We start from the raw sequence: 12,594 nt of genomic DNA on the forward strand, positions 1-12,594 counted from the left end.
CCCTAGTTAACCCTTTCACCAGTGATCACCGTATAACCGTTACGGGTGACGCTGGTTAGTTCGTTAATTTTTTATAGTGGATACAAAATAAGGTAGTACTGAGATAAATATAAATATATTTAAATATATTTAAATATATATAAATATAAAATATTTTTTATACTGCTATATCTTCTCCACTGGTTCTTAGCCTAAAAAGTCCGCCTCCCTGGTAATACTCAGTACTACCTTATTTTGTATCCTCAATGATTTATGGACGTGGCTTATTTTTGGTGCACTTTCCTCTTTTTTTTTGTGTTTATTTTTTATAGTGTCAGGGCACCCGCCATTTATTACCGAATAAAGGTTTAGCCCCCTGATCGCCCGGCGGTGATATGCGTCAACCCAGGCAGCGTCAGGTTAGCGCCAGTACTGCTAACACCCACGCACGCAGCATACGCCTCCCTTAGTGGTATAGTATCGGAACGGATCAATATCTGATCCGATCAGATCTATACTAGCGTCCCCAGCAGTTTATGGTTCCCAAAAATGCAGTGTTAGCGGATACCTGCTAGCACCTGTGTTTTGCCCCTCCGCCCAGCCCAGCCCAGCCCACCCAAGTGCAGTATCGATCGATCACTGTCACTTACAAAACACTAAACGCATAATTGCAGCGTTCACAGAGTCAGGCCTGATCCCTGCAATCGCTAACAGTTTTTTTGGTAGCATTTTGGTGAACTGGCAAGCACCAGCCCCAGGCAGCGTCAGGTTAGCGCCAGTAGCGCTAACACCCACGCACCGTACACCTCCCTTAGTGGTATAGTATCTGAACGGATCAATATCTGATCCGATCAGATCTATACTAGCGTCCCCAGCAGTTTAGGGTTCCCAAAAACGCAGAGTTAGCGGGATCAGCCCAGATACCTGCTAGCACCTGCGTTTTGTCCCTCTGCCAGGCCCAGCCCACCCAAGTGCAGTATCGATCGATCACTGTCACTTACAAAACACTAAACACATAAATGCAGCGTTCACAGAGTCAGGCCTGATCCCTGCGATCGCTAACAGTTTTTTTGGTAGCGTTTTGGTGAACTGGCAAGCACCAGCGGCCTAGTACACCCCGGTCGTAGTCAAACCAGCACTGCAGTAACACTTGGTGACGTGGCGAGTCCCATAAGTGCAGTTCAAGCTGGTGAGGTGGCAAGCACAAGTAGTGTCCCGCTGCCACCAAGAAGCAGACAAACACAGGACCGTCATGCCCATAGTGCCCTTCCTGCTGCATTCGCCAATCCTAATTGGGAACCCACCACTTCTGCAGCGCCCGTACTTCCCCCATTCACATCCCCAAGCAAATGCAGTCGGCTGCATGAGAGGCATTTTCTTTATGTCCTCCCAAGTACCCCTACCCAACGAACCCCCCCCAAAAAAGATGTCGTGTCTGCAGGAAGCGTGGATATAGGCGTGACACTCGCTATTATTGTCCCTCCTGTCCTGACAATCCTGGTCTTTGCATTGGTGAATGTTTTGAATGCTACCATTCACTAGTTGAGTATTAGCGTAGGGTACAGCACTGCACAGACTAGGCACACTTTCACAGGGTCTCCCAAGATGCCATCTCATTTTGAGAGACCCGAACCTGGAACCGGTTACAGTTATAAAAGTTACAGTTACAAAAAAAAGTGTAAAAAAAAAAAACACAAAAAAAATAGTTGTCGTTTTATTGTTCTCTCTCTCTCTATTCTCTCTCTATTGTTCTGCTCTTTTTTACTGTATTCTATTCTGCAATGTTTTATTGTTATTATGTTTTATCATGTTTGCTTTTCAGGTATGCAATTTTTTATACTTTACCGTTTACTGTGTTTTATTGTTAACCAATTTTTTGCCTATGTATAACCATCTGTCCCCGAGGAAGCCACCTCTGGCGAAACATGGAGGACCTTAATTACCTGCTTACAGGATTGGCCACCACATTCCTAGGCTTAATCTTGTAAACTTCGCTACCAATGGTTTTAAACTTCTTGTAGTCTGGTGCACACCCTGTATATGTAATAGTATATAAACTTGCCTTGTTTTAAACCTTGTTAATAAAATTTCATATGTTTTATTTAATGCATTCTGATTTTCCTTTGGCACCGCAATAATCCCGTTGTCACTAAATGATATATTGCTCAAACATGCCATGGGAATATGTGAAATTACACCCCAAAATACATTCTGTTGCTTCTCCTGAGTATGGGGATACCACATGTGTGAGACTTTTTGGGAGCCTAGCCGGGTACGGGACCCCAAAAACCAAGCACCGCCTTCAGGCTTTCTAAGGGCGTCAATTTTTGATTTCACTCTTCACTGCCTATCACAGTTTTGGAGGCCATGGAATGCCCACGTGGCACAACCCCCCCCCCCAAATGACCCCATTTTGGAAAGTAGACACCCCAAGCTATTTGCTGAGAGGTATAGTGAGTATTTTGCAGACCTCACTTTTTGTCACAAAGTTTTGAAATTTGAAAAAAGAAAAAAAAACATTTTTTTCTTGTCTTTCTTCATTTTCAAAAACAATGAGAGCTGCAAAATACTCACCATGCCTCTCAGCAAATAGCTTGGGGTGTCTACTTTCCAAAATGGGGTCATTTGGGGGGGGTTGTGCCACCTGGGCATTCCATGGCCTCCTAAACTGTGATAGGCAGTGAAGAGTGAAATCAAAAATTTACACCCTTAGAAATCCTGAAGGCGGTGATTGGTTTTCGGGGCCCCGTACGCGGCTAGGTTCCCAAAAATTCCCACACATGTGGTTTCCACATACTCAGGAGAAGCAACAGAATGTATTTTGGGGTGCAATTCCACATATGCCCATGGCCTGTGTGAGCAATATATCATTTAGTGACAACTTTTTGCAAAAAAAAAAAAAAATTTGTCACATTCCCGCAACTTGTGTCAAAATATAAAATATTCCATGGACTCAACATGCTTCAAAGCAAATAGCTTGGGGTGTCTACTTTCCAAAATGGGGTCATTTGGGGGGGTTTTGTGCCATCTGGGCATTTTATGGCCTTCAAAACTGTGATAGGTAGTGAGGAGTAAAATCAAAAATTTACGCCCTTAGAAATCCTGAAGGCGGTGATTGGTTTTCGGGGCCCCGTACGTGGCTAGGCTCCCAAAAAGTCCCACACATGTGGTATCCCCATACTCAGGAGAAGCAGCTGAATATATTTTGGGGTGCAATTCCACATATGCTCATGGCCTGTGTGAGCAATATATCATTTAGTGACAACTTTTTGTAATTTTTTTTTTTTTTTGTCATTATTCAATCACTTGGGACAAAAAAAATAATATTCAATGGGCTCAACATGCCTCTCAGCAATTTTCTTGGGGTGTCTACTTTCCAAAATGGGGTCATTTGGGTGGGTTTTGTACTGCCCTGCCATTTTAGCACCTCAAGAAATGACATAGGCAGTCATAAACTAAAAGCTGTGTAAATTCCAGAAAATGTACCCTAGTTTGTAGATGCTATAACTTTTGCGCAAACCAATAAATATACGCTTATTGACTTTTTTTTACCAAAGACATGTGGCCGAATACATTTTGGCCTAAATGTATGACTAAAATTGAGTTTATTGGATTTTTTTTATAACAAAAAGTAGAAAATATCATTTTTATTCAAAATTTTCGGTCTTTTTCCATTTATAACGCAAAAAATAAAAACCGCAGAGGTGATCAAATACCATCAAAAGAAAGCTCTATTTGTGGGAAGAAAAGGACGCAAATTTTGTTTTGGTACAGCATTGCATGACCGCACAATTAGCAGTTAAAGCGAAGCAGTGCCAAATTGTAAAAAGTGCTCTGGTCAGGAAGGGGGTAAATCCTTCCGGGGCTGAAGTGGTTAATGATCATATGACAGTATTGTATAATTTTTGAAACATAACTGTGTTTTGAATATGGGTCAGAAAAAAAAACCCATGTGTAGGAAAAAATCAATCGAAACAAGGGATTGGGAAATAGAAAAAAAAAACAAGAAAAAAAAAAAGGGGATCCAGGTTAGAACCAAAAAGGATCTCTAGCAAAAAGAAAAAAATATATACCAGTTAGGTATTAGGCCTGAGGAACGTGAAAGCCTCAGGAAATCACGGTTTTGATTCAAGACCATGTTAAGGGGGGGGCAGGTCAGCCTACAAAATCAGTCGTGTGGGCCTCCGCCCAATCCGAACAGCTTATAATAATAAAACAAAAATAAAAAACAGGGAACCACCAACATGGAGGTTTCGTGCGGGATTATAGCAAACAGGCAAATGTGTAAGGCACTTCAGGTGTGGAAGTTTGACTCTGAGCCCAGAGTCTCAGAACACATAAGTCAAAAAATAGGACCCATGTGTAAAGAGGGACTAAAAGGATATGTCATAGGACATTTTCAGGTAGGGCCTTTGAATGGAGCAGCTCTTTGAGGAGTAGCTGGTATCTTCCTTGACCTCTGGCGCACCGGGGTCCACATTTTCCCAGGCGTGGACATCTGTCGAGATGGCGGAATTTGTATCTGCAAGTCTTCATCTGGTATGGGAGGGAGACCTAGGTTTTTTATAAAAGTCTCACATTCTTGCAGGTCTCGCATGGAGTGTTGTGAACCGTCTTTAATGACTGACAGTCGGAATGGGAAGCCCCAACGATAAGGGACTTGGTATTGCTGCAAGTGAGAGGTAACTGGGCGTAAGACGCGGCGTTTAGCCAAAGTGATGGGCGATAAGTCATTAAATATTTGAAGTTTTGTGCCTTTAAATTCAACCCTTGATCTGTTTCGAGTAGCAATGGTCAAGGCCTCCTTGCTCTCATAAAAATGGAAATGAGCAATAATGTCCCTGGGATTAGCACCTTGAGGAGGTTTAGGAGCCAGTGATCTGTGTGCTCTATCTAGGCACCATTCTATGTCAGGAATATGAGGTACCAACATGACAAAGAGAGCAAGAAGGTAGGGTCGAATTTCTTTATCTGGTATGGATTCCGGGACTCCACGAATGCGTAGGTTCTGGCGGCGTTCTCAATTTTCGAGGTCTTCTTGCTGCACCTGTAATTGTGAGACTGTGTTTTTCAGGCCTGCATTTTCTTCCTCTAGGACATGGATATATTGAACCATGTAATCGAATTTAGTTTCCAAATGATCTGTACATTCACCTAGCTGATCTATTTCACCCCTAAGCTCGTGGGCTAGCTTATTTACTTCTTTGGTGATGTTATGGGTGATGCTGTGAAGCAGAGCCTGCAGCTTGGTATCTAAAACGTCTACTGTCATGGGTAGTGATATTGCGGGGGAGACAGGTGGTTGTGGGCGCTGTGAAGAGTCTTCAGTAAACAGAGAGGGGTCGACCAATAGGAAGTTGTCCTTTTCATTCATGGCTGCCTCCGGAGTACTTGAGGCTGGGGAGTGAGGCCTCCGTAGGTATTTCTCCATTGAGTGGGCTTGCCGGAATGCGGCCTGCGAAGCTAGTTTTGAGTATATGGTGCGTTTGGTCCCCAATTTTACCCATACACCGTTTGAAAGATAACTATGGGGTTCCCTGAAAGGTTAGCGTGTCTCCTGGGTCTTGAAAAAATAGTGTTGCTGTAATGAGCCCCTTGCTCGCTCGGTTCCACTCTCCCGACACTCCTCTGCTGCTATAGAATCAGATTGCAGATCTCAACATCTGATTGCTCGGTCATCCAATGCTCCGGGATTAGAACTACAGCTATGTGCCGTTCTAACCCAGTTGTGATAGCTCAGAACAAACACCAGGCAGGCTGTATGTAAGTTCAACCAGGAATCTCCTTTTTTGCAAAATACAGGCTGTTATACACTAAAAGTGGAGGTGCAGACCTCCTGCTCATATTACACTAACAATACAGCTGTAACCTAATTAACCTAATTAACATGAACTAATCAACTAATCCCTTTAGACAGCCTAGATGACTCAGACATGACCTTTAGGTCAGACTGGCCATCTTGTAGTTCAGAAAATCCAATCAACATTATCACAATAGCAGAGTTAATTAAACACAAACAACAATGGGGATCTAATGACTCTTAGATCCCATACTAGAGACTTATTTACAAAACATATTTTAGCAGACAACAGACAGGTAGCTGGAATTGATGACATTAGCATTTAACAGTAGGAGTCCCAGCGGTATGAATCAGTCACTATTCCAATATTCATGACAATACTCCCCCCTGGGAAACAGTCCAACAGCCACAGTGGGACCCCGAACGGGTCAACTCGAGGATGTTGGAAAAGTAGTCTTAAGGTTCCAGGTCCGTCTGCCGGACAACCCATCCGCATTCCCGTTTTGAGGCCCTAGCCGATATTGTATGGTGAAATTGTACGGTTGCAAAACCAGGCTCCACCTTAGTAATCGGCCGTTCTCTCCCGCCACCCGGTTAAGCCATATCAAAGGACTGTGGTCCATCATGATGGTAAAAGAGCGTCCATACACATAGGGCTGCAGTTTCTTTAAAGCCCAGACTAGGGCCAAACACTCTTTTTCCACGGCAGCATATCCAACTTCGCGGGGTAACAACTTGCGGCTAAGATACGCTACCGGGTGCTTTTTCCCGTCATTGCCAACTTGACTTAGTACGGCTCCCAGTCCGAACATGGAGGCATCAGTATGAATGACAAAGCGTTTGTTAGGATCGGGTGCCGCCAGTATGGGAGCTTGTGTTAGGGCGGTTTTTAACTGATGAAATGCTGTCTCGCACTCCGGGGACCGCAGGACCTGTCTAGGGAGAGTCTTTTTGGTCAGGTCCGTCAGGGGTTTGGCTATGTCACTATAGTGGGGTACAAACTTCCTGTAGTACCCTGCTGTCCCTAAAAATGCAAGTACCTGGGTCTTGGTTCTGGGAACTGGCCAGTTTAGGACAGCCTCGATTTTTGCAGGTTCTGGCCTCTGCTTCCTACACCCCACGCTATGTCCCAGATATTGCACCTCAGACATCCCGATATTACATTTGTCTGGCTTCAGGGTCAGGTTAGCGGCTTGGATCCTATCTAGCACAATTCCCAGGTGTCTAAAATGTTCCTCCCATGTCTGGCTATAGATTGCGATGTCATCAAGATATGTGCATGCAAAATCTTGCAGACCATCGAGGAGTTCATCTATCATCTGCTGGAAGGTAGCTGGAGCATTCTTCATCCCGAATGGCATTACCTGAAACTGGTAAAGGCCGAACAGGGTGATGAAGGCCGACTTTGGAATTGCTTCCGCTTCCAAGGGAATCTGCCAGCAGCCCTTACATAAGTCAATAGTCGTCAGATAATGTCGCTGAGCTATTTAGTCCACTCGGGGCATAGGGTAGGCATCTGTCACAGTACAGTCATTCAGTCGCCTATAGTCCACACAAAATTGGGTCGTGCCATCCCGTTTTGGGACTAATACTACAGGGGAAGCCCAGGGGCTTGCCGATGGTTCGATCACCCCTAACTCGATCATCTCCCTAATCTCCGCTCTCATCCCTTGTTGCAGTGCTCCGGGAATCCTATAGGCTGGTTGTCTCAGGGGCTTCTGCCCGGGGGTCTCTACCTTGTGCACAGCTATGTGAGTGTACCCAGGGAGTGTCGAGAACATCTCCTGCCGGTCCTGGAGTAATTCTCTGGCCTGATCTCGTTCTTGGGATCCTAATCTATCTCCTAGCCATATATCTTCCACACCCCTGGAACAGTTACTGATTTCGGGAAGCTCCAGCATCGGTAGATATTCAGAGTCCCCGGTGGCAGGAGCGCATATGGCGGCTACGGCCTCAGTCCTCTCATGATAGGCCTTCATCATATTAATGTGGAACGTCCTCTTAATGTTTGTGTCTGCACAGCTGGCAACCACGTAGGTGGTATCGCACAGCTGTTTTACCACCTGATAGGGGCCCTGCCAGGAGGCCTGTAATTTATTTTGCTTCAGGGGTTTTAGTTCCAGGACTTTCTGTCCGATATAAAAGGTGCGATTCCGCGCAGACCGATCATACCAAACCTTCTGCTGACTCTGGGCCGATTGCATATTCTCATGGAATAGATCGGTAAGTTCCCGCAGGTGCTCCCTGAGTTCCAAGACATAACTAAGGATGGGGAGGCCTTCTGGATCCTCTACCCCCTCCCACTGGGCCCTCACTAAGTCTAAGGGCCCCCTAACCCTTTGCCCATACAACAGCTCAAATGGGGAAAACCCTGTGGACTCTTGGGGTACCTCTCTATAGGCGAACAGTAGATGGGGAAGATATTTCTCCCAATCCTTCCTACTCTCCACGAAGGCCCGAAGCAGCTGCTTCAGAGTCCCGTTAAATCTCTCACACAGCACGTTAGTCTGAGGGAGCTAGGGGGCGCTCTGGAGGGGTTTAATCCCGCAGAGACGCCAGAGCTGCTGCGTCAGCTCGGCTGTGAACTTGGTACCCTGATTGGACAATATCTCCTGGGGAAACCCTACCCTAGTGAATATCCGCAGTAAGGCATCTGCTACTGTATCAGCCTGGATAGTGGATAAGGGAATGGCCTCCGGGTAGCGGGTGGCGTAATCCACCACCATAAGAATATACTTCTTCCCAGTGGCACTGGGGCGGGCCAGTGGGCCTATAATATCAACCGCTATGCGGCTAAAGGGTTCTCTAATGATCGGCAGGGGTTGCAGCGAGGCTTTTGGGTGATCCCCTGTCTTCCCTACTTTCTGACAAGTCTCACAGGTCCAGCAGTATTCTCGCACCTCAGCATGTAACCTGGGCCAGAAGAACGCATGAGACAACCGACTCCGGGTCTTAGCTATCCCTAAATGTCCGGCCAAGGGGATGTCGTGAGCCAGCCGCAATAGCTCCCATCTGTATTTCTGGGGTACAACTAGCTGTTTGTGGGGACCCTGTCGCTTACCGGTACCCATTCCCTCGGTGTAACGATATAGAAACCCCCCTCCCACTCTATTCTGTCTTCCCCCAACCCCCCTGTATCCTTGCCCACCCTGTCCCGATAACCAGCTAATGTTGGGTCATTCTGAGTCTCTTGCCTAATGTCGGAGGGAGAATCCCAGGACACAGGGTTGTCAAGTCGGGGTGTAGGAGGATTTGGTCTTACCTGGGTCCCCATAGGAGTGGAGTTGCCTTGAAGTTGGCTCTGACATCGGGTGGTCAAGGCCATGGTGGCCTCTGGGGCATAGGAGGAAGTCAAATGCCCCAAATCGTTCCCCAAAAGTACTTCCGTGGGTAACTCACGTAGTAATCCCACTCGCACTTGTCGCTCCCCTGAGCCCCAATCCAAGAGGACTTGGGCGGTGGATAAACGTAGCACCTTGCCCCCTGCTACCCTGACTGCAACTGTCTGGCCGGTCTGGGCCGACTGGGGAATAATGTGAGGCTGGATGAGGGTAATCGTAGCCCCGGAATGCCCATTAACCCATACTGCATGATGATGGTGCTGCCGATTATCTCCGGCAGCAGCTTGGACGGGATCAGCCTCAAAAAGTTCTCCAAACTCTTCCTGAACATCTCGATGGTTGGGCTCGTTCTGAAAGCAATGAGCCACTGGTCTGGATGGATGAGCAGTCCCTAGGTACCCTAGGTATCGGGTAGGACAATATCGCTGCAGATGACCGGTTTGGTTACAGGTATAGCACTTAGGTCCGTTAGGAGGGTTGGGTCGGGTTGGGGGTCTAGAGGCAGACCACTGAGGTACTAAAGTTGGGTTAGAGGCTGGTAAACTGGGCCGAGATAGTGGATAGCGCTCGCTTTCGCCTGACCTTCGAGAGTCCAGATATTCATCAGCCAAAGTAGCCGCTTGCTGTACAGTCTGTGGTTGCTTATTTCGCACCCAATCCCGTACTACCGGAGGGGTGTGGTTAAAGAACTGTTCAAAGAGTTCTAGCTGGGTGATGTCCTCTATGGTATGAGCGTGGCTTCCCTGGAACCAGCCCTTAAGGTTCCGCTGCAGACGATGTGCCCACTCCACGTATGTTATGTTGGCTTGTTTCCGGGATTCTCTAAACTTACTCCGACTGGCTTCGGGTGTAATGGCAAATCGGGCTAGCAGAGCTTCTTTTACCCGGTCATAATCTTTAGCGTCCTCGTCCTCCAGGGCCCGATACGCATCGGCTGCTCTGCCAGTCAAATTACTCACCAGTAAAGCAACCCAATCTTGGGACAGTACATTATGTATCTGGCATAGTCTCTCAAAGTCCTGCAGGAACGCTTCAATTTCCTCCTCTCATTCCTTAAATAGTTTGAACGCCCGAAAGGGTAACTTACGGAAAGGCGCTGTATCTTTAGGTGTTGTCTTCGATTGCTGTATCTCCGCCAGTCTCTGCTCATGTTGCCGCTCTAATTATCTCTCTTGTCGCTCATCCTGCTGCTGGATGTCTCTAATGGCATTCTGTATGGCGGTCTCTGATGGGTTAGCACCATATAATGCCAACCGCTCTCGAACTTGTTGCTGAAACAAGTCTTCAACTGACCGGGGTCCCGCATCACCATCCCTGTGATCCATCTTGGCTAGCTCACTGATCAGGGTGGCCTTGTTCTTTGTCCCACCGGTCCCTCAACGGCTCTCAAGTAAGTCTTTCAGCGTGGCTCTCCTGCAGGCTGCATAGCTGGCCATTCACTGTGGTGGTTTGGAGTGTCCCAGTAACTGGAGAGCAAATCCCACGACTGCCAACCAATGTAACGAGCCCCTTGCTCGCTCGGTTCCACTCTCCCGTCACTTCTCTGCTGCTATAGAATCAGATTGCAGATCGCAATATCTGATTGCTCGGTCATCCAATGCTCCGGGATTAGAACTACAGCTATGTGCCATTCTAACCCAGTTGTGATAGCTCAAAACAAACACCAGGCAGGCTGTATGTAAGTTCAACCAGGAATCTCCTTTATTGCAAAATACAGGCTGTTATACACTAAAGGTGGAGGTGCAGACCTCCTGCTCATATTACTCTAACAATACAGCTGTAACCTAATTAACCTAATTAACATGAGCTAATTAACTAATCCCTTTAGACAGCCTAGATGACTCAGACATGACCTTTAGGCCAGACTGGCCATCTTGTAGTTCAGAAAATCCAATCAACATTATCACAATAGCAGAGATAAATAAACATAAACAACAATGGGGATCTAATGACTCTTAGATCCTATCCTAGAGACTTATTTACAATACACATTTTAGCAGACAACAGACAGGTAGCTGGAATTGATGACATTAGCATTTAACAGTAGGAGTCCCAGCGGTATGAATCAGTCACTATTCCAATATTCATGACAGTTTCGGAGCGGGAGATTCGGATATGCAGGTGGAGGCCAGAGCTTAAATCTCAGACGTCTTCCATTTTTGCAAGCTGCACGTGCGTCTTACATTTGTCGGTTGTAAGGGCAATTATTTAAGTATCTGTTGCAGGGCATAGTATTCCCAGTGGTGGATACCGTTGAGGGAGTGTAAAGAAATGCACTTTAGTGGATAGGGACAGTAGATAGGGACAGAAGCAGCTGGGTGTACCTGGAGTCCCAAGATGGCCGCCGGCCTCCGTGTGTAGGCCGAAGCCGCGGACTTTCCTATGGGCCGGCCGTGTAAGCTCCGCTTCGTCTGGGCCTAAGGAATCCTTGATAATCACAGCTAATGGGGCAGTGGGTAGTCATTGTCAGGGGTATTTAACTGTGGGAGGATAGATATAGATATTCCACTACTCACTGTGCCCACGGGAGGAGGATGTGGCCGGATCAATAGGCCGCAGGCTGCAGATGGACGCCAGGCCATCTCACGGCTGGAGATCTACAGGCAGCTCAACTCTGCTGTAGGTCTATCTACTGTCCTCCGGAGGTACGCTGCTGGAAGGCTGAGATGGGATGGTCGCTCAACCTCCGAGTCTCGGTGTTTAGGAGCGAGGGAGCCGGCAGGCCTCAAAATGGTGGCGGGCCTCGAGCCCAGAGATCAGGGAGCCGGGCCGGGGTGTACACAGCCGTGTAGAGTCCGTAATGAAAAAATATTTAGCTGCAGTTGCGGTAGAGAGTGTCCTGGGGAGTATGTTGTAGTTTTGGAAGATCTCCGGGGTGAGAGAGAGGGAGGATGGCAACGGATTTTTTGCTGGCTGTGCAGAGCTCAACACAAGCACATCTTTCTTGCTCTGTGTCCGGACACGCCCCCCCCCCCGCTGACAAAGTTCTTGTGAATGTAACGCATACGGGGGAGGAGCCACGTCCTGACGTCACCCGCTGCCATCTTGGATATCCATATCCTCAGTGCCTGCTCTGTTATGCGCTGTACATTGAAGCTCTTGTGAGTAGCCATTTTTTATTAATAAAAATGTTGCAAAATTATGATACCAGTGAGCACTTAGATTTGCCTTTCTCTTACCATACTTACCCCTTGGGATATCAGTTGGTGGACCTGGACCGTTTCTGAAGGTTATACCCGTATGGGATGTGCGTTGTTGACCATCTGTTCAGTGGTCCACACTTAGAGGTGAGCGAAGCGATTACTCTGGAGGTGGAGGGAAAGTGACTCTTGCATTGAAATTTTCTCACGTGGAATCCTTGCCTGCTGGGACTGTTAGTCCACCACCTATTCTTGTTTTTTGGATTTATATGGACTTCATATCACATCTGTTATGTTTTATTGAGCTCTGATATGCGTTGCACTCCTCTACCTC

The sequence above is a fragment of the Aquarana catesbeiana genome, linkage group LG05, assembly GCF_042186555.1.
Source record: "Aquarana catesbeiana isolate 2022-GZ linkage group LG05, ASM4218655v1, whole genome shotgun sequence".
Classification (NCBI taxonomy): domain Eukaryota; kingdom Metazoa; phylum Chordata; class Amphibia; order Anura; family Ranidae; genus Aquarana; species Aquarana catesbeiana.